Source organism: Ochlerotatus camptorhynchus, unplaced genomic scaffold, assembly GCF_037179485.1.
Source record: "Ochlerotatus camptorhynchus isolate MF236.1 unplaced genomic scaffold, CSIRO-AGI_Acam_v1.1 ptg000213l, whole genome shotgun sequence".
Lineage (NCBI taxonomy): Eukaryota > Metazoa > Arthropoda > Insecta > Diptera > Culicidae > Ochlerotatus > Ochlerotatus camptorhynchus.
The window spans coordinates 5,814,247-5,837,695 of record NW_027040703.1 but is presented as its reverse complement, the minus strand read 5'-3'; the positions used below and the strand labels follow the sequence as shown (position 1 = coordinate 5,837,695).

General features: G+C 39.2%; 1 protein-coding gene across 2 annotated transcripts in view; it reads left to right on the top strand.

Moving 5' to 3' along the window:
• Nucleotides 1-21,762, top strand: part of LOC135703426 (coiled-coil domain-containing protein 102A) — a 204,103-nt gene extending 182,341 nt beyond the window's left edge. For both annotated transcript variants that reach the window (XR_010517745.1, XM_065224657.1), the window contains one exon: nt 21,753-21,762. The gene's annotated coding sequence lies outside the window, so the exon portion shown is untranslated. The remainder of the gene's footprint in view (nt 1-21,752) is intronic.
• Nucleotides 21,763-23,449: the final 1,687 nt, after the last annotated feature.

The following is a 23,449-nucleotide window of genomic DNA, read 5'->3' as shown; positions in this document are numbered from 1 at the left end:
GACTATCGCTGACAGATCGTTTTGTCACGCAGTGAGAGTTAGAGCCATGGCAAACAACAATCACCAGCAATGGTCGCTGCTCACAAGCAAAACGTTACACTCGCTGCTGATGATGAAAAGCACAACGAAAACAGTGAAGACTTCTGCAGTACGATCATGAGAAAAAGCGAAACGACAGAAGAAAATGAAAACAATGCCTACGCGTTCCAAGTTCGTCTCGGCAGGCACGACTGTGTGAGTTACAAACAAAGCAGGCAACATGAAACGGAAGCTGTTGGGCTCACTCACCAACACACTCACATAAGCAAGCAAAGCAGCAACTGCTTCAAAACGAGCACAGATGAGTGTCGTGATTGTCGGGAATGACCAGATCGGTGATGGATCACAACAGAAGACGACAATCACCAGTTGCTTTTTACTTCTTTCGTCAACTTGATGGATGGTCATGGAGAGAGTTTCGACGAGCGCATTGATAGGAATGTACAAAGCGTTACTACCATCTGCTATTTGGCGATCGTGATTGTGATAGGTCGCAACTCTGCTTGTACGTTAAGAGTAATTGTTTACGTTTGCAGCATTGGCCCTTACGAAAGTAAGCATTGGCGTTGACGGCGACTCTGCAACTCTTTACGCCTGGTAAAATCCCATGAGCATCTGACAATCTGTGCATGAAATCTAGCGGGCTTTGCCTTATCTCTTCATTCCTCCAGCAAGCCGCCGTTTCTTCACGCAAAGATTGACAGGATCATATGGGATTTTCATAGGAGTGAAAGGGTAAGGAAATGTTCACCAAGTTTCAAACACAGACTGATGTTTGCTTATGGGATTTTACCATAGGAGTGAAGAGTTGCAGAGTGAACGAAGAGGCGAATTGTCAATAGTCACGGTAATGCGTAATGAGATGATGTTCGTCCGCTTTTTAAATGCTTGACGGAGTTTGACGTTCTCTTTTCGACTAGCTCGTCAGGGGGCTTTTCAAAGAATTTTTTAGTTAGTATTTTCAAGTCGCCAATCAAGAGCGTTGTTATTCAGTAATATTGCCTATTTACAGATGCATTATTTCTTCGTCTTATTGGTTTGCATTGGATTCATGACGGAAATTATGTCAATTGAATATAATTTAATGCAAACAATTCGAAGATTTGAGGATTACGTTGAATAGGTGTAAAACTATCATTTTGTCCGTGGTATGTTGAAATATTGTGCTTTTAGTGAGTCAACTTATGATTACATCTCGAAATATTGAGTTGATACATATTAACGATTATTTTCGTTAGTAAATAGTGCTTAACTTTGATACAGCTAGCTAGGAGTCCCACCCTGGCACCTTAGCCATAGTGGTCGAAAAAAAGTGTGTTATGATTGTGTGTAGCTTCTCTTTCGCCTTTTCAATCAACAAGAATCAACTTTACCATGTTTTTTGTTAAAAAGTAATTGGAGTAGTTATTTGTGTTAGGATTTTTGAGGAAATTTTCATTTGACGGCAATTGAGAAACATAGGGAAATCTTGGATATTGCAGGTATCGATAAGCATTCGATTTCATTTATCGTTCTGCTTACAAAATTCTTGCCAATGGAACGATGCAAAGTCAGCTCAAAACACTGAATATTTTTCAAATGGTACTTCTGCTGACTCTTGTTCCAAATTTTGCTGCTTCTCTCTAGACTTCAAAATGTAAACATATAATTCCGAATTGGAGGCGAACCAGCCTCAGGCTTAAAACCTCCTTAATAAAGATAAATCAATCAATCAACACTTCTTCTTCTTATTCGCATTTCAAGCTTATTGCTTAGCGCATATTAGCTTATTGCGTGCTCTCAACTTAGTGTTCTAAATGCTCTTCCACAGTTATTAATTGAGAACTTTTGATGCCAATACCAATGCATGAGTTTGTATATTGTGTGGCAAGCACAATGATACTCTATGCCCTGGGAAGTCGAGAAAATTTCCAACCCGAAAGATTCCCTCGACCGAACCGGGAATCGAACCCGCCACCTCCGGCTTGGTAATACCAACAATCAATACGAAACTAACGATTTTAAATTGGCTCACCACTTTAGTAGCCTATTGGTCCCAAGCAAACGATTAACGTACCCTATTCTAGTTGAAATTCTATTACTACACTATGTTTGTTTTGATTAGCTGTGAAAGTTTGACAGATAACATCAGGGGTGTGTGGATTCATGCATAACATGCAGGGGTGAGTGAAATAGCTTGGGACTGCTTGGGACCGTTGTTCTGGTACTGAGTGAGCCAAAAATAATAATGATTTTCTTCGGGACCCAGTGGTCTTAGAGTTACCTCTATGGTAATACCAACAATCAATATGAAACTAACGATTTTAAATTGGCGCACCACTTTAGTAGCCTATTGGTCCCAAGCAAACGATTAACGTACCCTATTCTAGTCGAAATTCTAGTACTACGCAATGTTTGTTTTGATTCGCTATGAAAGTTTGACAGATAAAATGAGGGGTTATTGGTTTTTCCTATGTTTCGAGGGGTGATTCGACAAGCTTGGGACCGAAGATAGTACCAGATGTGAGCCAAAAAGTTGAGCACGTTTCTTCGGGACCTACTTGTCTTAGAGTTACCTCTATGGTAATACCGTCAATCAACACATAATTCCAAATTTACGCGGTCATGTTTTTCCTCCTACGAAACCTAATGAAATCAAAGTTTGATGCAATTGGTTCCAAAAAAATAGAAAGTGTTCAAAGAAGGAAATATTACATACATGTTTCTTCTAAGTTTACCACAGTTTTGCTGTGGGAATCAAGGTGATGAATTTGTTAAAGTTAGCTATATAATTATAAATAAAGCACATAAATGGTTAAGGAAAAAGTAATACATGAGTTCAGGAGTGCTAGGAACACATAGAATTATAAACCAAGGTAGAATCATTCAAAGGAAATTGACAAGCCCCTTGATCCCCTTTCTCATTTTACAGCTGGTATATTCAATTTGACAGATCGATGTCCTTCTATACCAATTGAAATCACTGAAATGGGGTCGATTTTTGATGATCGAGTTCCACATATGTTATGTGCTTATAGTGATACTGAGAGATGCCGGACTGTTGCATTTGATGCATCTCTTTCCGAGGGCTGGCAACGAGTAGCGGTTTTCCTTAATCAAGATTCAAGAAACTTTTCTGAACTATATTCGGGAGCTTCAAGGATTATTCGGGTGAGATCCTTCCTTTTTATTTATTTAGTTCGTAACATTATGCTCCATATAAATTTCACTAATACAGTACTAAGCTGCGTTTGCTTACTGTGCACAAGATCGTGGGTTTATTATCAAATTCCTCAAAAAAAAATAACAATATACTTTTGGTTGTATCGCCTGGTTGAGGCGTATTCTTATGTAATACCGTACCCAATACTCCAACTACGTAGTACTTATGAGGGTGTCCCTAGTAGTATCCCTAGTTACGGTAAATATATGCGTGGTCGGGAATAGTGACAGTCATGCTTTTGGTATTCTTGTTTAGATTGGAAATAATGTTAATTTCCTAGCATTATTCCTGAACGCAGTCTGACTAAGAATTTCAAAAGAGCCGTGAGTGTCACTAGTGTCCGAAGTATACCGTAGCAACACTGACGCTATCGCTAATGTGTTGATCGGAATTACATATAAAATCCTTCTCAAGAGCAGTTGTTGTCGACGTCGGTAAGATCACCGCTGGGATCGAAATGTAGTGACAGCAAGTTGAACGGGAACTTGATCGTAATTTTTCTGTGATTTAAGGAGCTCGTTGGCCTTGTGGTGACCAATTTTGCTTACTGAGCAGAAAATCATGGGTTCGAAAATTTCGGCCTTAATTTTTTCTATCATTGATTTTTTCATCGCGTTTTAGCCCGAAACAATGTGCCAATCAATAACATAGTTCTAGAAAATAATTTTAGTGCAAAGCAAGTGCAAGTGATCGGGTAAAATGCATTTCAAAGTGTTTTTTTTTATCAGCATCCTTTTCGTCAGAACTGTTATTAAGCAATTGCCAAGTTGGCCCGATGATTCTGATTGGATTTGAGGCGGATTGTGCAAGATTTTCTTTGAAGATCCGATGGAATGGTTTGAAGTATTGAGCTATAACTAGAGATGCAACAGCCAGTCCGCATCGTGCTCTCTTGCCGTGCGGATCTATTTGCTTTTTGCTGAAGGAAGTGTTACTACTACCTAAAGCTACAACAAATTTAAACAGCACTTTTCAGTGCTCAACCTGTAAAAAATTTCTACCTTGTTCAACTCTTATTCCTCTTCGATCCTTGTTTGGACCCTACCCGAGGTAATCCTTCTTGGATATCGATTTGGAAAATTCCTCTTCGATCCTTCAGATTCTTATAGTAATCTGCTTGGAAGTCGATCTGGATAAAAATTTACTGCCGCCATGGCGCCTAAACGCAAAAGAAAGGGGCAAACTCTTGACCCCCCTTCTGATGAAATTAATTTGAGTAATCAATTTGATTTGCTCACGGATGATGAGAATGATCCATCATCCAAGAAAAATTCTAGTAAACTTTCCCGGCTTAATGCCAAGAAGGAAAAGATTCCCCCTATTGTGATAACCACTACCGATTTCCATGCTCTTCGCATGGAACTTTTGAATTTCGTGAAAGTTAAGTTTTCACTACAAATTGGACGTCGGGGTGAATGCCGTGTATTGGCTGAAACCTTGGACGGATTTAAATGTCTTCTCAAGTATCTTACTGAGAAGAAGCACAATTTTTTTACTTACGACACCAAAACTGAACGTGTGTTCAAGGTTGTCATGAAAGGACTGCCCAGTGGTGAATCCCTGGATCAGATCAAAGATGAACTGGCAAAATTACTTGGAGTTGTGCCACTCCAAGTAATCAAAATGAAAATGAAATCCCGTCCTGGCGATTCGCGCAACGGGATTTCTAATGATTTTTATTTAGTTCACTTCAAGTCTAGTGAACTGAACAACCTTAAGGCCTTAGAAAAAGCTAGCCTTATGCTCCATGTCCGAGTGAAGTGGGAACACTTCAGGAAGACTGGAGGAAATTTCCAAAACCTCACTCAGTGCCGGAAGTGCCAGGGATGGGGTCACGGAACTAAAAATTGCTACATGCCAGCTAAATGCATGAATTGTGGTGATTCCTCTCACGCAAAGGACGACTGTCCTGTGAAGGAAGATCCTAAGAAATTTAAATGTTCAAATTGTGGTGAAAACCACAAATCCAATTTTTGGGAATGTAAGACTCGCAAAGCGATCCTACAATCTCGTTCTAACCGACAGGTAAGAAACGCTCCACGTTTCCGACCAGGTACAAATTCCTCTGCTGTTAACAACGGTCAGCGAGGAACAAATTCTACATTCGTACCCGTAGGTACAAATATCACCCCTGCTTCAAATGTTTCATCTGTACCTACTCCCCTCGCTGCTAACAATGTTCAGCGAGTTAATGGAGCTACCTATGCTGCTATTGCAGCGGGTAGAAATCAAAATACTAACCAACGTTCTAACGGAAATTTTGACAATTTTGACTTAGGGAGCATTACTGCCCCCAAAATGGAATTTTTACAGAATTCATTAATTGACATGATTTCTGATATGCTTAAATCTAACTCCATGTTTGATGCTATTCAAACTGGAGTAAAATTTGCAAATAATATTGTCATGACTCTAAAATTCAGTAATGGATTTTAAAGCATTAAATATTGTAAATTGGAATGCTCGATCTCTTAAAGATAATGAAGACGAGCTTTTTAATTTTTTGAGAGTTCATAACGTGCATATTGCCGTTATAACTGAAACGTTCCTTAAACCTGCCCATAAGGTTAAGAAGGACGCAAATTACTTGATTTATAGAAATGATCGTCTTGATGGACCCTGTGGTGGCGTTGCCATCATTATTCATAGACGAATCAAACATAAAATTCTTTCTTCATTTGAAACCAAAGTTTTTGAAACTTTGGGAGTTTCTGTTGAAACAAAATTTGGACAACTTACGTTTATAGCTGCCTATTTGCCATTCCAATGCGTAGGCCAGCAAAAAAATTTTCTCAAGGGTGACCTCCAGAAACTTACCCGTCATAGGTCTAAATTCTTCATTATTGGTGATTTTAATGCAAAACACCGCTCATGGAATAATGCTCAAAGCAATTCCAATGGTAATATTCTGTTTGATGATTGTTCTGCAGGTTATTACACTATTCAATATCCAAACAGCCCAACATGCTTTTCTTCTGCAAGAAATCCCTCCACTATTGATTTGGTCTTAACTGATTCATGTCAACTTTGTAGCCAATTGGTTACCCATGCTGACTTCGGTTCTGATCACCTTCCAGTAACTTTTGAAATATCCCAAGAAATAATTTGTAATCCCAACAGCTCTACTTTCAATTACCATAGAGCTGATTGGGAGCAGTATCGAACATTTATGGAATATAACTTCGATCCAAACATTCCTTTGCAAACCAAAGATGAAATTAATTATGCTCTTGAATCTCTGACTACTTCTATAGTTGAAGCAAGAGCTGCCTCAGTACCAAAATGCGAGGTTAAATTCGATTCAATTATAATAGACGATGATCTTCAGCTCTTGATCCGTCTTAAAAATGTCCGTAGGAGACAATATCAAAGAACACGCGATCCTGCCATGAAAGTTATCTGGCGGGATTTGCAAAAACAAATTAAAAAGCGATTCTCTGCCCTGAGGAACAAAACTTTTGAAAATAATATTTCTAAATTAGACCCGAGTTCCAAACCCTTTTGGAAACTCACAAAAATTTTGAAAAAACCTCAAAAGCCTATTCCAGCGCTTAAAGAAGGTGGTAAAATTTTGATCACAAATTTGGAAAAAGCTCAGAAACTTGCTAAGCAAGTCGAGAGTTCCCATAATTTCAGTTTGGGTCTTACTAGTCCTATTGAGAATCAGGTTGCTCGGGATTTTCTGAATATTTTCTCTCGGGAAAATATTTTTGATGATTCCTGGGGGACTGATTTGGACGAAGTAAGGTCTATAACTAAAAAGTTTCAAAATATGAAAGCTCCAGGTGATGATGGAATTTTCTATATCCTCATCAAAAAACTCCCAGAGAGTACCTTGTCTTTCTTGGTAAAATTATTTAACAGATGTTTCCATTTGGCATACTTTCCTGATAAATGGAAAAATGCAAAAGTTGTTCCAATTTTGAAGCCGGATAAAAATCCAGCTGAAGCTTCTAGCTACCGTCCAATAAGTTTGCTTTCTTCAATAAGTAAACTTTTTGAAAATATAATTTTGAATAGAATGATGCTTCACATCAATACGAACTCAATTTTTGCAGATGAGCAGTTTGGATTTCGCCATGGGCATTCAACTACTCATCAACTCTTAAGAGTTAACAATTTAATTCGTTCAAACAAATCTGAAGGCCACTCAACTGGAGTTGCTCTTCTAGACATAGAAAAAGCATTCGACAGTGTTTGGCATGAAGGTTTGATTGCTAAATTGAAAAAGTTTAATTTTCCACTTTATATTATGAAATTAGTTCAAAATTATTTAACTGACAGAACTCTTCAAGTAAATTATCAAAATTCCAAATCTAATCGGCTACCTGTTAGGGCAGGAGTTCCTCAGGGTAGCATTCTTGGGCCTATATTGTATAACATTTTCACTTCGGACCTCCCTGATTTGCCTCAGGGTTGCCACAAATCTTTGTTCGCTGATGACACAGGCATTTCCGCTAAAGGAAGAAGTCTTCGTGTTATTTGCAGCAGACTGCAGAAAAGTTTAGATATTTTCTCTTCTTATTTACAAAAATGGAAGATTTCTCCCAACGCTTCCAAAACTCAACTTATAATATTTCCACATAAGCCTAGAGCTTCGTTTTTGAAACCTAGTAGTAGTCACATAGTCACTATGAACGGAGTTCCAATTTCCTGGTCAAACCAAGTGAAATATCTTGGATTAATACTTGACCAAAAATTAACTTTTAAAGATCACATTGAGGGCATTCAAGCCAAATGTAACAAATATATAAAATGTTTGTATCCTCTTATAAACAGGAAATCCAAACTTTGCCTGACGAATAAATTTCTAATATTTAAACAAGTTTTTAGACCGGCCATGCTTTACGCTGTGCCAATATGGTCTAGTTGCTGCACTACCAGGAAAAAAGCACTTCAAAGGATTCAGAACAAAATTCTGAAAATGATTTTGAAGTTGCCTCCCTGGTACAGTACAACCGAAGTACATAGAATTTCGAATGTTGAGACTTTAGCACAAATGTCCAACAAAATAATTAATAATTTCAGGCAAAAATCGTTGCAATCCTCAATTGCAACGATTAATTCCCTTTATACTTAGATAAGATTTAGTTTTAGTTTTTAGTTTTAAGATATCAATTGTTATACTGACATGCAGGTTAAAAAACCTGTTTAAAATACTGAATTGCCAAGACATGAACAATGTAAAAACACTTAGATATATATCATAACAATTAAGGCTGGTACGTTACTGCAGTAACTGGAGCACCTAGGTTAAAATGAAATGTAATTTAATTTGAATTTGGAACAAATAAAGAGTTAAAAAAAAAAAAAAAAAAAAGAGATGCAACAGTCTTCCAAGTTTTTGCTTCACGGGCAAACCATCGTTCATTTGGTGAGATCGTTCCTGTTTATATATTCACCTGTTTCGGTTGCTACAACTTTGTCTTAGATATCATTTCGAAGAGCTTGCGTGCTGTATTTTGATGAGAAATCAAATGTCGAGTTCGCTATTTTCAAAGGTTGGGAACGAGTGATTATGCCCAAGTTCTAACATAGATTTGCCAATTGGTTCATTCGGCAAGAGATTCGTCCTATTGCTTTTTTTTCTGGTTTTAGACGTTTGACGTTTTGTACTTTAATGTTCCATTTTGAGATTTTGAACTAGTTTCGCAATAATCCGGAAAAGCCTTGGAAATGCCAGTAGTGCAGCAGGACAGTAAGAGTATAAAATTAATGAAACTTGCTGACATCTTCCCTTTATTTTCATTTATATGTTTTTAAATTTATAATATATTCTCGTTTTATGCCTCTCTACTGAAATCTAGCTCTCACTTGTTCGTGTTCAGCGTTGGAAATTTTTTCGAGGTTTTATGAAGCACACAAACGGAAAAGTTCCCAAGTCATTGTGAGTTTTAGCGAGCTTTTCCTGTAGATTGATTAGATACCCGTTTTTTCAGTTTTTACACAATGGAAGATAGAACTAGGGCTCCTTCCTCCTTTTCATTTTTTCTTTTCAGAAAGCGAGTAATGGCGCTATAACCATAAGCCATATAGGGCTAAGACAAGAGCTAGTGCTCATGTCCCAACCACTCGAGGAAAATGGAGCATCATTTAACTTTTTAGATTAGATGCTCCCAACGACCAATCATTTATAACAACGGAACGTACGGTACGAGATGTTCACGTTTCATTCATTTATTGGATTCTGAATCATGTTGCCCCTCAAATGCTGCACAGTAGGCCTGGCCGTTTTGATATATTTTGCGCATCTCTGCTGTACAAAATATACCAAATAGGGGAAAAGTTGGCTTCGGCAATACCTTAACCTATTATTGTCAGGGGGGTAAACAAAGCCCTAGAGCACTCAAATTTGGCCAATAGTTGCTCTAAAACACAATGTATCCACCTGCCAAAATTGAGCTCTCAAGGACGTTGTTTACCCCCTGACGATAATAGGTTAAGGTATTGCCGAAGCCAACTTTTCCCCTAGCAAGAAAAAGGCTGGAGGAATATCTATAATTTTCCAAGATGCTTTCATGAACTAGCTGTGTTGGTGTTAGATTAGATTAGATTAGATTAGAATGTATGCTAATCTTAGTAGAAAAAAAAATAACACATCTTCAAGAATAAAACGAAAAAGAAACAAACAAATAAGTGAGTAGATACAAGTCATATTATCATTACCAAGTAGATATTATGTATGACTTCGTAAAATCAGTTCTCCGACCACTGTGCATAGCACCACAGCAAGGATCAACAACATGTGCTCTCTCGCTGGTATCGTTTTTACTTCACATTACGCGTACTTGCTCTCGCCAGCCAGGCGCACACACTACCATCTTCTCCATCATCATCAGAGACAGATGCTCTGTGCTGCTACCGGCATCTCAGCAAGTGACATGCGCAAACCAACCACACAGTGGTGGTATGTTGTTTACATCGTATTGGTAGTTAGTTAAAAGAAAAAAAAAACAGTACAAAATCTCCGCATATGTGCGCACGCGGATCAACGCGATCTTTCTCCGAAGACGGCGGAGGCGCGATCTTTGTCAGATATTGCTCCTTGTTTCAGTTGTCTTTATGCGACCAGTGAATTATGCCATCCGGAGGTGAGCTCTCGTGCTGAGGATTTTTCCTTTATGTGTTAGCCTTCGCATGTATCAATTCATATTAGTTTGAACGATTATTGTTAATAATTTTGTAAAAATTTGTAATCTTTTGTAATTTTCCAATTTATCTATTTTGCAATTGAGAAAAACTTTACATGCATTGAATATTCGATTGGACGATGGTTGGGCATTCCACCGCCATTCGTTCTGGGCTACCACATGGTGAGACAGTGGTGCAGTCGAATGTATTCCAACATCATCTTATGCTATACCGCTACTGGAGAGTCAGTTGAATTATGCCACTTTATGCTGGAGGTATTTTCCAAGCGGAGGTGGCGTTCTTTTTAAGTTTTCCCCCTTTCCTCTTTGCACTTCAAATGCACTATAAGTTTGCACTTTTGGAATGATCGTCGGGGTGGCATCCCACACACTACGACGGAGAACCTTTTTAGAAGATGAGATTCTAGTTGACGCCCGCCGCTGCCGGTAATATGAATTCTGTTGACACATTCGCACAGCATGATGAAAAATTACACTCCGTTCGGATGATGGATGTCGGTTTCCGTAGTGCAGTGCCACTAATTTGAGGACATAAATTTTCGGATGGGTGAAATGCTTCGGCTCTTTACCTGTCAGTAGTCAGGGGCTAGGTAGGCAGTAGTATCATGTGTCACCAAAGTGAGATTAGAGGGATAGTCGAATAGTTGAACTTCGGCTTCATAGGTTTGGAGTTTCTTTGAAGTGGTGTAAGCTGATGGACTTGCATTGAGTGTCTCCCTGGTGTTTTTTCCCTTGATTTTTTTCCGTCCCGGTAGCATAGATGCTCAGCACGGAAAATAAGATTTCCGTGCTGAGCATCAATGCTACCGATGCCAGGGAGGCAGCCCCCACACCTGAACCCTACCTATCGACCCATCAACTCAATAAACCGGGGACCAACGGCTTTACTTCCCTCTCGAAAGAAGGTGTGATCAGAGATGTTATGCCTCAGAACATCCCGGCGGCACCGACTGGGATTGAACCCAGGCCTGCTGGGGTAAGAGGTAATCACGCTTACCACTACACCACCGGTACCGCTACTCCCCTGGTGTTAGGTATAACAGAGTTTGACAGTAATATAGTAGTTATTTATTCAGTTTTATAGCATCTGACTATGTGTTGTCTTAATGATTTTTTTTAGATTGAAACCCATACCTCATCACAATAGGATAAAAATCAATATACAAACCAAGAATGTAACGTTAAATAAATATGGTAACAAATGTCAAAAGTCGTCAGAAGCATAAAAGCACAGAATTGATATCGTCTACTGCATTTCAATTTAGTTCATCCCTCATGCATACTCCGTTCAATTTGGTTACGAAAGGCAACCGTAGAAATGTGGAAATTGAAGAGTTCGTAGAAACAGTTGAAGTTCGCAGACATGAAACTGATTGGAACGTGCAGGTCATAATTTGCTGTGCCAAAATGCAGGAAGTCTCGTAGTAAGGTCTCACTGGAGCATACATTTCTAGTTCTCCTAGCATACTGGGGCCTGGTATGGAGCTATGAACAATGCCTGAGCGATAGTGTGTCTACTAGCGATGGACAAAATAGTTCTTTTCACTGAACGGTTCCGAGTTGTTCAGTGCACTGAAAAGACCTAGTTCTTTGTAACAGTTCTTCCGCTCTATTGGAAAAACCAATTTTTTTTTTACTAAACTAAAACCTCACTCCACTCTCACTGCACCGATAATGATAAGACATAATTGTGGAATACTTGTTACTTATCACTGTCGACTTCATTTCATTCTCTACTAGTAACTGTTCTTTACCGTACCAGTTCTCCTATACATAGGAGAATTTACATATTCTCGTCAATCTAAGGATCAACACAGCCAGTTTTTGAAAGCATCATGGAAAATGATTTATATACCTACATCATTTTTCATGTCTATTTGATATATGTTTCACATCGAAGATGCGTCACACATATCAAAACGGCCAGGCCTACTGTGCAGCATTTAAGGGGCAAGATGATTCAGAAAACATTGGGCCTGTTTAAATTGTAGATTTAAACACGATGCTTCAGAATCCAATAAATGGATGAAACGTGGACATCTCGTACCGTTCGTTCCGATTTTGGTAATCATATGATTGGTTGGTCGTTGGAAACATCAAAGCTAGAAAGGTAAAGTGATGCTCCATTTTCTTCTGACGGTTGTGTCCCAACTAAGAGCACTAACTCTTGTCCTAGCCTTTTATGGTTATAGCGCCATTACTCGCTTTCTCAAAAGAGAAGAAGGAAAGGATTGATTGATTGATTTCTTTATTATAGAGACTTTCAGCCGTTGGCTGGTTCGTCTCAGGGAAAGGAAAAGGAGAAGGACAAAGGGAAAAGGATTTATGTGAAATCTATGAACATAAACAATATTTTTATTTGAAATATACAATATAGAAATGCATAATGGCGCGGTGGTCACTACCCGAGTCTGTATTATCAAGTCATAAAAACAACAAGAACTAAAATGTGATCCTTTGATTACTGTAAAATCCTTATTCCCTAGTTTGAAGCTGTCACGACCACAAAAAGGTGATTTACCAACGTTACTGGTTTGAAAAGATAAAAAATTACAAAATGGAACGAACTCACCAAGTTTAGCCAATTGAACCTGAAGGCTGCCTGACATGTGTTGATATAGAAGTCCAAATTGTAAACGAAGCTTGACGAAGATCAACATGAACTAAACCGGTTTATGGTAGTTGCGCGGAATGTCTTCCTTCGATTTGAGATAAACAAATGTTCGGATGTATATAGTCGATTTTTGATGTGCATTGGCAAGCCAATAGTCAGGTTCAATGCTGCGACTCAACGAATGATGGAACTAATGAATAGACGAATGATGGGACGCCTCGTGGAGGCTCTACTTGGCTTCGGAACAGCTTCTCAGCGGCAAATAATAGGGACCTAGAATGAGGAACTAGAAATTGTCTCCTGGGCCTGGTTATGGCCAGATCAGCAACCGATTATAGATAATAAAAAAACAACACGGAAAAAAATAAACGTCAGGTTTGAACACACGCACAGCCTACTCTCCTAAGGATCTTCCGTGCTTCTATTGGCATTTTCTCAGCGTCACGCTCACATATGACTTGTTTGTTTGTTTACATTTATCTGCTGCCTGCTTCTCTATCCATTCCAATCGACAGAATTGTCCAAAACAATTTGAAAGCGGTTTTACGTTGTTTACGCTCCAAACTTCTCAGCTGAGTGTGACTATTGTCGGCAGCTTCTTTTTCTTCGGCAACCTTTCCATTTGAACTGCGTGTTAATCAGCTGTTGCCAAAAACGATCCATACCCTATATGTGGTTCTTGTTCCTCAGATGATTTTGCTTTATTCGTTCCAAAAGAACTACCGTTCTTTTGAACAGACCGGTAGTTTATTCGTTTATTTAGAAGACCTAGTTCTCCAGAACCGTTCCTGAACGGATTGCCCATTTCTGTGTCTATGTTCATATGTATCGAGGCTCAAAATCTGACAAATGACTTCTGCGAATTCCAATACTGAATGCTGCACAAGAGAACAGTACAGAGCTTTCAGACAAGTTGGATCACGGAATTTGTCGGCAATCGTGAAGATAAACCCGAGTTGTCTTTAGCTTTGTCGATGCTCTTAGTATAATGTAGCTTGAATGTAATTTCCAGATAGAGCGTTATCCCTAGATTAAGGATGCTGCTCATACGCTGCAAAGTTTCATTGTTGAATCTAGCAATCTAGAGGATAATATAAAAAAGATGGAGGGTGGTGTACAAGACACGACCGCATTGTTGACGTAGGACTACGAAATTTTTGTTCGATTTTCTAATTTTTTTTTGTTTCGGATATTGTTTTGGAATAAAGTAAATTTCGTAACTCAACTTTTTACAGCAGTGTTCGTTGCGTTGTTCAATGAAAACGAATCTTACTCAGAGAATGAGTCACTTTTACTCATTCGTATGAAGAAATTTTTAAAAGCATAAGAGTGACTCACTCTCTGAGTAAGATTCGTTTTCAGTGTACAACGCAACGAACACTCCTGTTTATCACTCGGCAGTTAAACGTTGACTGCAGGCAAACTTTCTACGTTTCCGTTACTTTAGCATTTAGATTAGTATTCTATGCCCCTCTTCTTTTCTGTATTTTGCTGATGTAGGTGAATGAATAGAAAAAAAGCAGACAAAAAACGATATTGAGTATTGAGTGGTACCAGCTTGTCTCTCTGTTCTCCCGGTAATCATAGTAAGTGATTGGTCGATTACGGTTAAACACTTTTATAACCAACGAGCATCTTTATACCAAACAAATCTTACATTCTACCTGAATAAAATGGTGTAATTGAAAATGAATTTCATTAATAAATGATCATGTTATAAGCCTTGACACTACTTCGTCAAAAAAAAAACATTTTTGATTTGCACCCCATTATAGTCCAAAAAGACGCCATGATTGTTGTGGGATAAAACAGTTCCCAAAAAAATACCCCAAATAACCCAAAGAACCGTTTGGTGTCATGACATGGTAACTCGCAGCGAGGTGAGCTGTAAAACTGCGCTTTTGAGGAGCATTGACTCAAGACCGGACGTGCGCTCACACGAATATAAATTGGATTCCGGCCGGAGCACGTTCTGGTAGGTGTAAATTCTGTGTCGTTGTGTCGTTAGGGATCAACTTTCTGATGGCTGTGTTAGGGGTGAGCACTTTGCGGTCGAAGAAGATGTATGGGAAATTTGAATATTTCCATATTTCTTCATTGTTAACTATTTAAATATTTAACAATTATAATGTGTGACATACCACACAAATCTTATAACACTGGTGAATCGATCGACACACAAATCATCAAAATCCATTGATTATTGGCCATTTAAAGTCTGACCTATTTTCGTTGCATTTCCCTGAATTGGCACCCTTACCGAAAGACCTAGTCCTACGTCAAAAGATTTTTATAGTAATAATCCCAAAGGCATGTGGGGGCGACCCCGGCGTAGTGGTTAACATCCATACCTCTCACGCCAAAGTCACGAGTTCAAATCTCACCCCCGGACAAGTCACGAATGACCCAAGAGTATTAAAGTGACTATAATAAAAAAAGGCATGTTGAGAAGAAATTCTAGATAATTCTGGGGTAAATTCCAGGTAAGTTCTGAGTAGCATTTTAAGATTAGGATTAAGATAATTCTGGGGCGAATTCAAAGGGAATTTTCGGAGGATTCCAAAAGGGTTCTGACTTCTGAGAGAAATTGTGAGCTGAACTTTAAAGAGAACTCCGAGTTTGTTCTGAGTAAAATTCTAAGGTTATTCTGAGGATAATTGTATGAAGATTGCGAGGAATGTTGTCAAGGATTCCTAGGTTTTTATTCCTAGAAAAATTCCAAGGGAGTTCTTAGTAAAAGTCCAAGCTCTGAGATTAGTTATGGAGAGAATTGCAAAGACTGCCTTGGATTCCAACGTGATTTTGAGAAGAATACCCAAAAAATTAAGAGGAGAATTTTAAATAGAATTCCAACGTTGTTCTGAGTAAAGCTCCAAGATGTTTCTGAGGAGAATTCTATAAGGATTGTCAGGAGAAATCCAGGTTAATTATAAAGAGATTTCCGAGAGAATTTTGAGAAGGATTTCTGGGGAATTCTGGGGAACAATCTAAGTGAGCTATGACTAGAATTTCAAGGTACTTTTGAAGTAAATTTCTATGGAATTCTGAGGTGAATTCCAAGTAAATTCTGGAGTCGATTCTAAAAAGGTTCTGACTTGAATTTCCAGAAAACTTTGGAAGTATTCTAAGGGAATTGTGAGGTGAACTTAAAGGAGGATTCAAAGGTTGTTCTGATTGAAATTTCAATGTGATAATGAGGAGAATTGTGATAAGAATTTCAATGTAGTTTCGAGGGGAATTTCTAGGGAATTGTGTGGTTAATTCTAGGGAAGTTCTGGAGCGAAATAAAACAAACTCCTTGCATTCCAAGGTGATTCTAAGAAGAATTCTAATGGAATTATGAGGTGAATCTTATTGAGAATTCCAAAGTTGTTTTGAGTGTAATTCCATTGTGTGGAAATTTTTAAATTTAGGAAATTTTAAGGAAACTTTCAAAGGAATTCTGAAGAGAATTTAAGGGAATACAATTTTGAGGATTGTTCCATAGTAATTCTGATGAGATATTTATGAAGTTTTCTAGCAGAATTCCAGGTTAATTTTAAAATGGATTCCGAGACTTCGAAAAAATTTTGAGAACGATTCCCTCGGTATTCTGGGGAAAATTGCAAGTGAGCTATGACTAGAATTTCAAGATAGTTCTTTGTTGTATTCGAGGTGAATTCTGGGGTGGATTTCGATTACTTGAAATTCGAGAAGGATTCCTAGAGAATTCTCAGGGCAGTTTCAAGGGTGTCTGACTAGAATTCCAAGTTGAGGGGAGTTCTTATCAAATTCTGAGATGAGTTCCAGAGTATCTGGGGAGAATTCCAAGGGGGTTAGGTCATGAATTACTAATGGTATTTGAGAAGTTCTTTGACTAGAATTTCATGGTTTTTCTTTAGTAATGTTTCAATGTGATTCTGAGAAGAATTTTGTGGGGACTGTGAGAAGATATCCCGGTGGATTTTAACTACAATTCTAAGAAAATTTGAAAGGATAAGGCAGGGCTCTATATTTTTGAAGCTTTAAAATGGGCGTGAGGTTTTTCTTCTTTCAGTCAACATGTTTAACGTATCATTTCAATAACACCTGTCGAGCCTAGCAACGTCAAATGAAAATGAAAAAGAAGCATGCTAAGAACGAACCGCTAGCTGTGGATTTTCTCGTCTTGCTTTGCTCACTTCCTTTCAATGGAAGTAACGTCGATTTCCGAGTTGAAATGAAGCCTCCTTCTGGATTTCAATTCCTTTCACCGACACTCTGTCACCTGCTTTTTCCATTTTTTCATATGCGCTATGTCTCTTTTATGACTTCTACCAATGCTGAGGATGAGGAAATTTGATTTATACTATTAATTAAAACCCACTAAACGATAAGTTATGAGAGTAGGTAACATTGCTTATCACGCTTATCACTCCATATAAATAAAGGGTGATACGGTCAAAATTTGGTCAATATCAACTTGACGTATTTCTTTCAATTTTGCATTTAAAAAACCTGAACACCCCTAATTTTGAAGGTGTGTGTGTGTAGAATGTTGCTCCTATTTTGATTTTGGAATTCACTCTTCAGTTGTCAAAATGCCGTCCAAGCAAGAAGAGCAGCGTATCAAAATTTTGCTCGCGCATCGCGAAAATCCGAGCTACTCGCACGCAAAGTTGGCAAAATCGCTAAAAGTTGCCAAATCAACCGTTACAAATGTAATTAAAGTGTTTGGGGAATGTTTGTCGACAGCCAGGAAGTCTGGATCGGGGGGAAATCGAAAACCGGAAGCCGCTGAGACGACAAAGAGAGTTGCCGGTAGTTTCAAGCGAAACCCTAACCTCTCTCTCCGAGATGCCGCAAATAAGCTGGGTGTATCGTCTACAACCGTGCATCGAACCAAAAAACGAGCCGGACTATCGACTTACAAGAAGGTAGTGACTCCAAATCGCGATGATAAACAAAATACGACGGCCAAAGCGCGATCCCGGAGGCTGTACACGACGATGCTGACGAAGTTTGACTGCGTGGTAATGGACGACGAAACCTACGTCAAAGCCGACTACAAGCAGCTTCCGGGACAGGAGTTTTATACGGCAAAAGGAAGGGGAAAGGTAGCAGATGTTTTCAAGCACATGAAACTGTCAAAGCTCGCAAAGAAATATCTGGTTTGGCAAGCCATCTGTACCTGTGGCTTGAAAAGCAGCATTTTCATAGCTTCCGGGACTGTCAACCAAGAAATTTACGTGAAAGAGTGTTTGAATAAACGTCTGCTGCCTTTCCTGAAGAAACACGGTTGTTCCGTACTGTTTTGGCCGGATTTGGCATCTTGCCATTACGGTAAAAAGGCCATGGAGTGGTAGGCCGCCAACAACGTGCAGGTGGTTCCCAAGGACAAGAACCCTCCCAACACGCCAGAGCTCCGCCCAATTGAGAAATACTGGGCTATTGTCAAGCGGAACCTAAAGAAGACCAAAAAAACTGCTAAGGGCGAGCAGCAGTTCAAGGCAAACTGGCTTTCTGCGGCGAAGAAGGTGGACAAGGTGGCTGTACAAAATCTGATGGCAGGGGTCAAGCGTAAGGCCCGGCAATTCGGATTTGGAAAAGCGGAAGCCTAACTGAATATTTTTCCTGAATTTTATACTAATTGAACTTGAAAAAGAAATTTAATTTGATTTTTTAAATAAACGATTTCACCGATTTACACGCGTTTTCCCTTGACCAAATTTTGACCGTATCACCCTTTATGTCTCCTTTTGTTCCAATCGTTTCACGATCGTGCCAAGAAAATTCCGAGCACAATCAGCTAGGGAAGATCAGAATCCGTTGGCTCTCTCCAGTCAGTATTCTATTGATCATTATGGACAACAAACCATCTTCTCGTGCATCTCAATTTAAGGAAGAAAGGTGTTCCAACCAGTATTAGTTTAGCTACGCTTGTTCCATCACTTAGTTCCTGCTTTACTAAAAAAAAGTGTCGTTCCTGCTCTGCTGCCATTTTGGTATTGTCTCCTGCTGCTTTGTCCAGGTTTGCCAACACCAAAGTCTTCGGAATAAATTCGCAGCTGTAGGAATTTCTCGGAAGTTCTCAAAGCTTATCTCAAGTTCTTTAAACTTCACACAAACGTTTTGAAAATTGCTGACATTTTTGGAACTTCGCTGGAGTTCTTGGAACTTTGCTTAGAATATTTGAACTTCACTGGAATCTAAATTGATTGATGAGCGTTTTAGTAGAATAATTGTATACCTTTTACGTTGTTTTTCCTTTTAACTCTACTACTATTGTATCACTTTTTACTAATTCATTAAGTCACTAATAGGCCAACATTAGAGCCATTTCCCCTAGTAAACGTATTTCGTTTACTAGAGGAAATGGCTCTAATGTTGGCCTATGTATCTAAAATTGGGCCAATCGCTAAAAATCTGCTATTTATCAATTTTATCTAGATGAACGCGTCATTGGGACGGTACTAATTAATATTTTCGGTCGCTATTGAAAATTTAGTCGATTGCTGAATTTATGTATGGGCCTAAATTAGGGGCATTTAGGCTGACATTACATCCATTTCCCCTACTTGCAAACTTCTTCAGTGTCTAGTCATAGACTTTCAAGAAGTATAATTTTGCATAAACTAGTTTCAGAGAAGTCGAGTCATTCCTATCGCCAGTGTTTCATGACTTGAAAGAATGCTTCATTGACTTTTCTCAATTTTCCGCTCAACGCAACTCGACCTCACCATCTGTTGCAAATAATAATCATAAATCCATTATTTTCATCCGCGAAGATTGCCTTAATCCTGTATTTTGAGCTATGTGAATTTTAATGAACTACCGCCATGCGCCACCACCCACTCGTGCAGTGTCTGTGCTGTGGCATTATTGTTATTAAATCAGTCCTCGCGAAGCAAGCAAGTCATCCGCCATGAATGTCTGTTTGCAATTCTGGTTAATAATTTGATGATTAATGAATGCCTTGCAGACGGCTGAGACGACGAACGCAAAAAAAGAAGTGAAACCTCCAGCATCGTCCTTGATTCCCGGTGTCGATCACTCCGCAGAAAATCTGGAACGGACACATGTTTCAGATATTTTCCTGTTTTTCTTTTTCGGTGGTCGCCACCGCACCAGACGGAACGCAGTTTTCCATTTCGCGGATGTCAGCGCTTAAGATTGTCACAACATCCTCCCCCTATTTTCGGGTGGCTAGCCGGTCGCTTTCTTTGTTTTATCGAATATGAACTGATTTATATCGGCATCGACAACGCGCCAGAGGGAGAATGAGTGTGGCCTAAATTCTTCCGTTGTCGTTGTCGTCGAAGGTGTCAGTGGTGGCGCGCCACCAGATGGCGTTTGGATTCGCTTAATATAGGTAGAGTAGGTTATATTTTTGGCAGAAAGATTTATCATTGATTTTTATTCTTTGAGCGCATTGTCAGTGTGACGAAAACCACTTTCACTCTCGCCATTTGCCGGATTTTCAGCAGTCACAATGAAGAATGAAGTCACATAATGTGTGAAACACCATGCGCCAGGCCGACCCCCATTCGGATGCATCAGTGCGGAAAATTACATTTTCCTGTCTGCATTTTAATCCTTATATGAATTTCATGGTGGCGGTTTGGGCGGCATTAACTGACAGCTTTCAGTAGACAATCTTGACCTGGGGTTTCATGTTCTGTTTTCCATTTCGGTGTCAACATGTGACGAACAAATGACTGCTACTTTGTTGTGATATTCCTATGCAAATGAGTACACTTGCTTGTGACCGCACCGTAGTTAATTTTACGATCCAACTCTAATTTAATGACCTTTCCTATTCTGCAGTTAATCGTTCACGGGAAAACCTCCTCGATTACAAATTTCTACAGTCAATAAAACTCCCAAACAGCCCATCGCTTCCTCGAAACAGTGCGCCTAACTGCAAAGTATTCCATCCAACGCGCCACCCAAGCCGTGTAATTTTGCACGAGACCACTTTACCACTCTATCGCCACGTAATTGACCATTTTTACGAGTCAGTTATAAATCACTTATAATAACCCGGCCCCATTCATTCTGCAACTACGACGATCATGGCAGCCAAAAAACTACCCACTGACCACCGACTGACGTGTATTTGCGTACCTTGCCATATACCACTTGATCGTACTCGTGATTTTCGTGATTTCCCGCACGATCCGAAGTTCACAACAGGTGTGCTCGGTGACGGTTGCCAAAAAATTGCGCTATGTGCTATGCAGATTTCACGCTTAGAAGCAAATGCCACCACACATACCTACTCTTCTGGCTCATATTTTTATGCATTTTTTTTTTTGCGTATGTCAACGCGAAGAGTCGTCAGAATGTACAGAATTGAAGCGGAGAGGACAGATGACTCTACACGGAACAAAAATGACGTGTAAAAACAAGAGAGGGTCCTAGATCAGTGACTGTTCTCCGAAATATCTTAAATGATGGTCATATGAAAATCATTGACACATGACTTTCATTGGATTCGTCAAAGCGATATGTTCTTGAATTAAATTTAAATGATTTCACCAATGGCGATTACGTGAAGTTTTGCTTCAGTGTACTCCTGGTGGTGGCGAAGATGACTGATTGGGTAGTTTTCTGGGCCAGTTCTTTCATATTTTTCATCTGCTCTAGACAATGACGGACTGGAGGTACACTTTGGGTACTGCGGGCTAGGGCTGAGAGGTAAATATCAATTCGGATCGGCCTAAATGTTGTGCATTTATTTTTAAGTGTGAATGGGCGAGCGCGTTGTGTTTATACCTCCTGCTGCTGCTGCTGATGATGCTGTGAAAACCGGCGTCGACGGCATCGTACCGGGAATACTAACATTCTGCAAAGTGGTTTTCACGATAATTCGAAAATGACCACTGACTGCGGGGACGGTTTTTGTTGTTGCGGGAAATAACGTGAGGTGTATTAGTCAGTGGTTTCTCGGAAGATTCTGATGAAACTGTGGATTTCTCTTTATCGTGATGAGCAGGGGAAATGATTTCACAATGACGTGGGGGCATTATCGTGTTTCGCAGGCTGCACTTACACTTTGCTTTGCATTGCGAGCATGTTGATCTTATATTTGTTAGTTTGATAAACTACCCACAGTGTTTTTTGTTGTTGATGACTGTACAATTCGTAGTTTCTACTCCGCGATTGACCAGATCATCCACCACCAGATTGAAAATTTTCTAAACTTCTACGAAGTTTCATCAACTTCTGCCAGGTTCCATAATGTTATTTTATTTTCAAGTTGTTTGAATTTCACCAAGATCTCAGAACATCCATGACCTTCTCCAAATATCAGGAAAGACCTTGAACATTTTCTACGAATTTTACTAAACATCGGGGCGAAACCACTGGCAACAAAAATGGAATGAGAGTGATCTGGGAAGATGGTTACATTCTATTCTCTCACAGGTGTCGAACAAGGGTTGGACATGTCAAGGCTCATGTCCAATCACTGCTCGTTAGACTCACTCGTGCTTTGGTCATGCACCCTCCATTGTGTTGCTAGATCCGGGTTATCCGCATCCCTCAGGCTCCGAGGAAAACAACCTTTGCGGTCCGGTAGAGACATCTTGGCGATTTGAATTTAATTTATGTGTTTTTAAAACGGATAGATCTGAAGATTTAGTAGTTAGTGTCATCTTTTGTTCTCTCAAGTTATTAGCTCTCTATTGGTATACCACCTTGTTCGTCTTTTTCATCGCTTAGTTCGAGGTCAAGAGCACATTGCTCTCCAAACCTTGTGTTCTCAATCCCTGCCATCCATTTGTTACAATTTGTAACATCTAACATCGAGATAGCCACGAGTAATCGGCCCCCGCTTTACTAACCTCAGTTTTAAGTAATTTTGTAATCTAAACAATGAATATCGGCTCCGCAAAGCTACGGCGCATTATAAAAAAAATAGGCCAAACTAAGTTCCAAAATTTCCAAATAAAACCCCGAAGTTCTAAGAAGTATGCTGCATTTCTAAAATACTCCGTGGACACCTGCGATATATCCTGAACTTCGACGAGGTTCACTGAGGTTCTACAATGTTGGCTGAACTCCTATGGAGTTCCTGGAACCTAAAAAAACTCTGCATTTCTATGCAGTTTTACGAAGTTTCTCGAATTGTTACGTAATTCGCTTGACTACTACAAAGTTCTCAGAATTCTTATGAAGTGCTACGGGCCTACACAATTCCCTGAACTTTTTTAGAATTTTAATTTTCCTGAATGTTTATTAAATTCCCTAATCTATTTTAAGTACTAAGATTTTGTTTATGTTTTAATAAGTGCCCTGAATCTAAAAGAAGAACTTTTAGGAATTTTCTTAAAATAAACCGAATTTTCTATAACTCAAACGAAATTTCTCAAATGTTTACAAAGCTCGCTAAATTTCTTCAAAATGCTCTGAAGATCTTCGAAGTTCATTGAATTGATAATAAATTTCCTGATTTTTTTTTTATGTCCTCTGAATATCTAA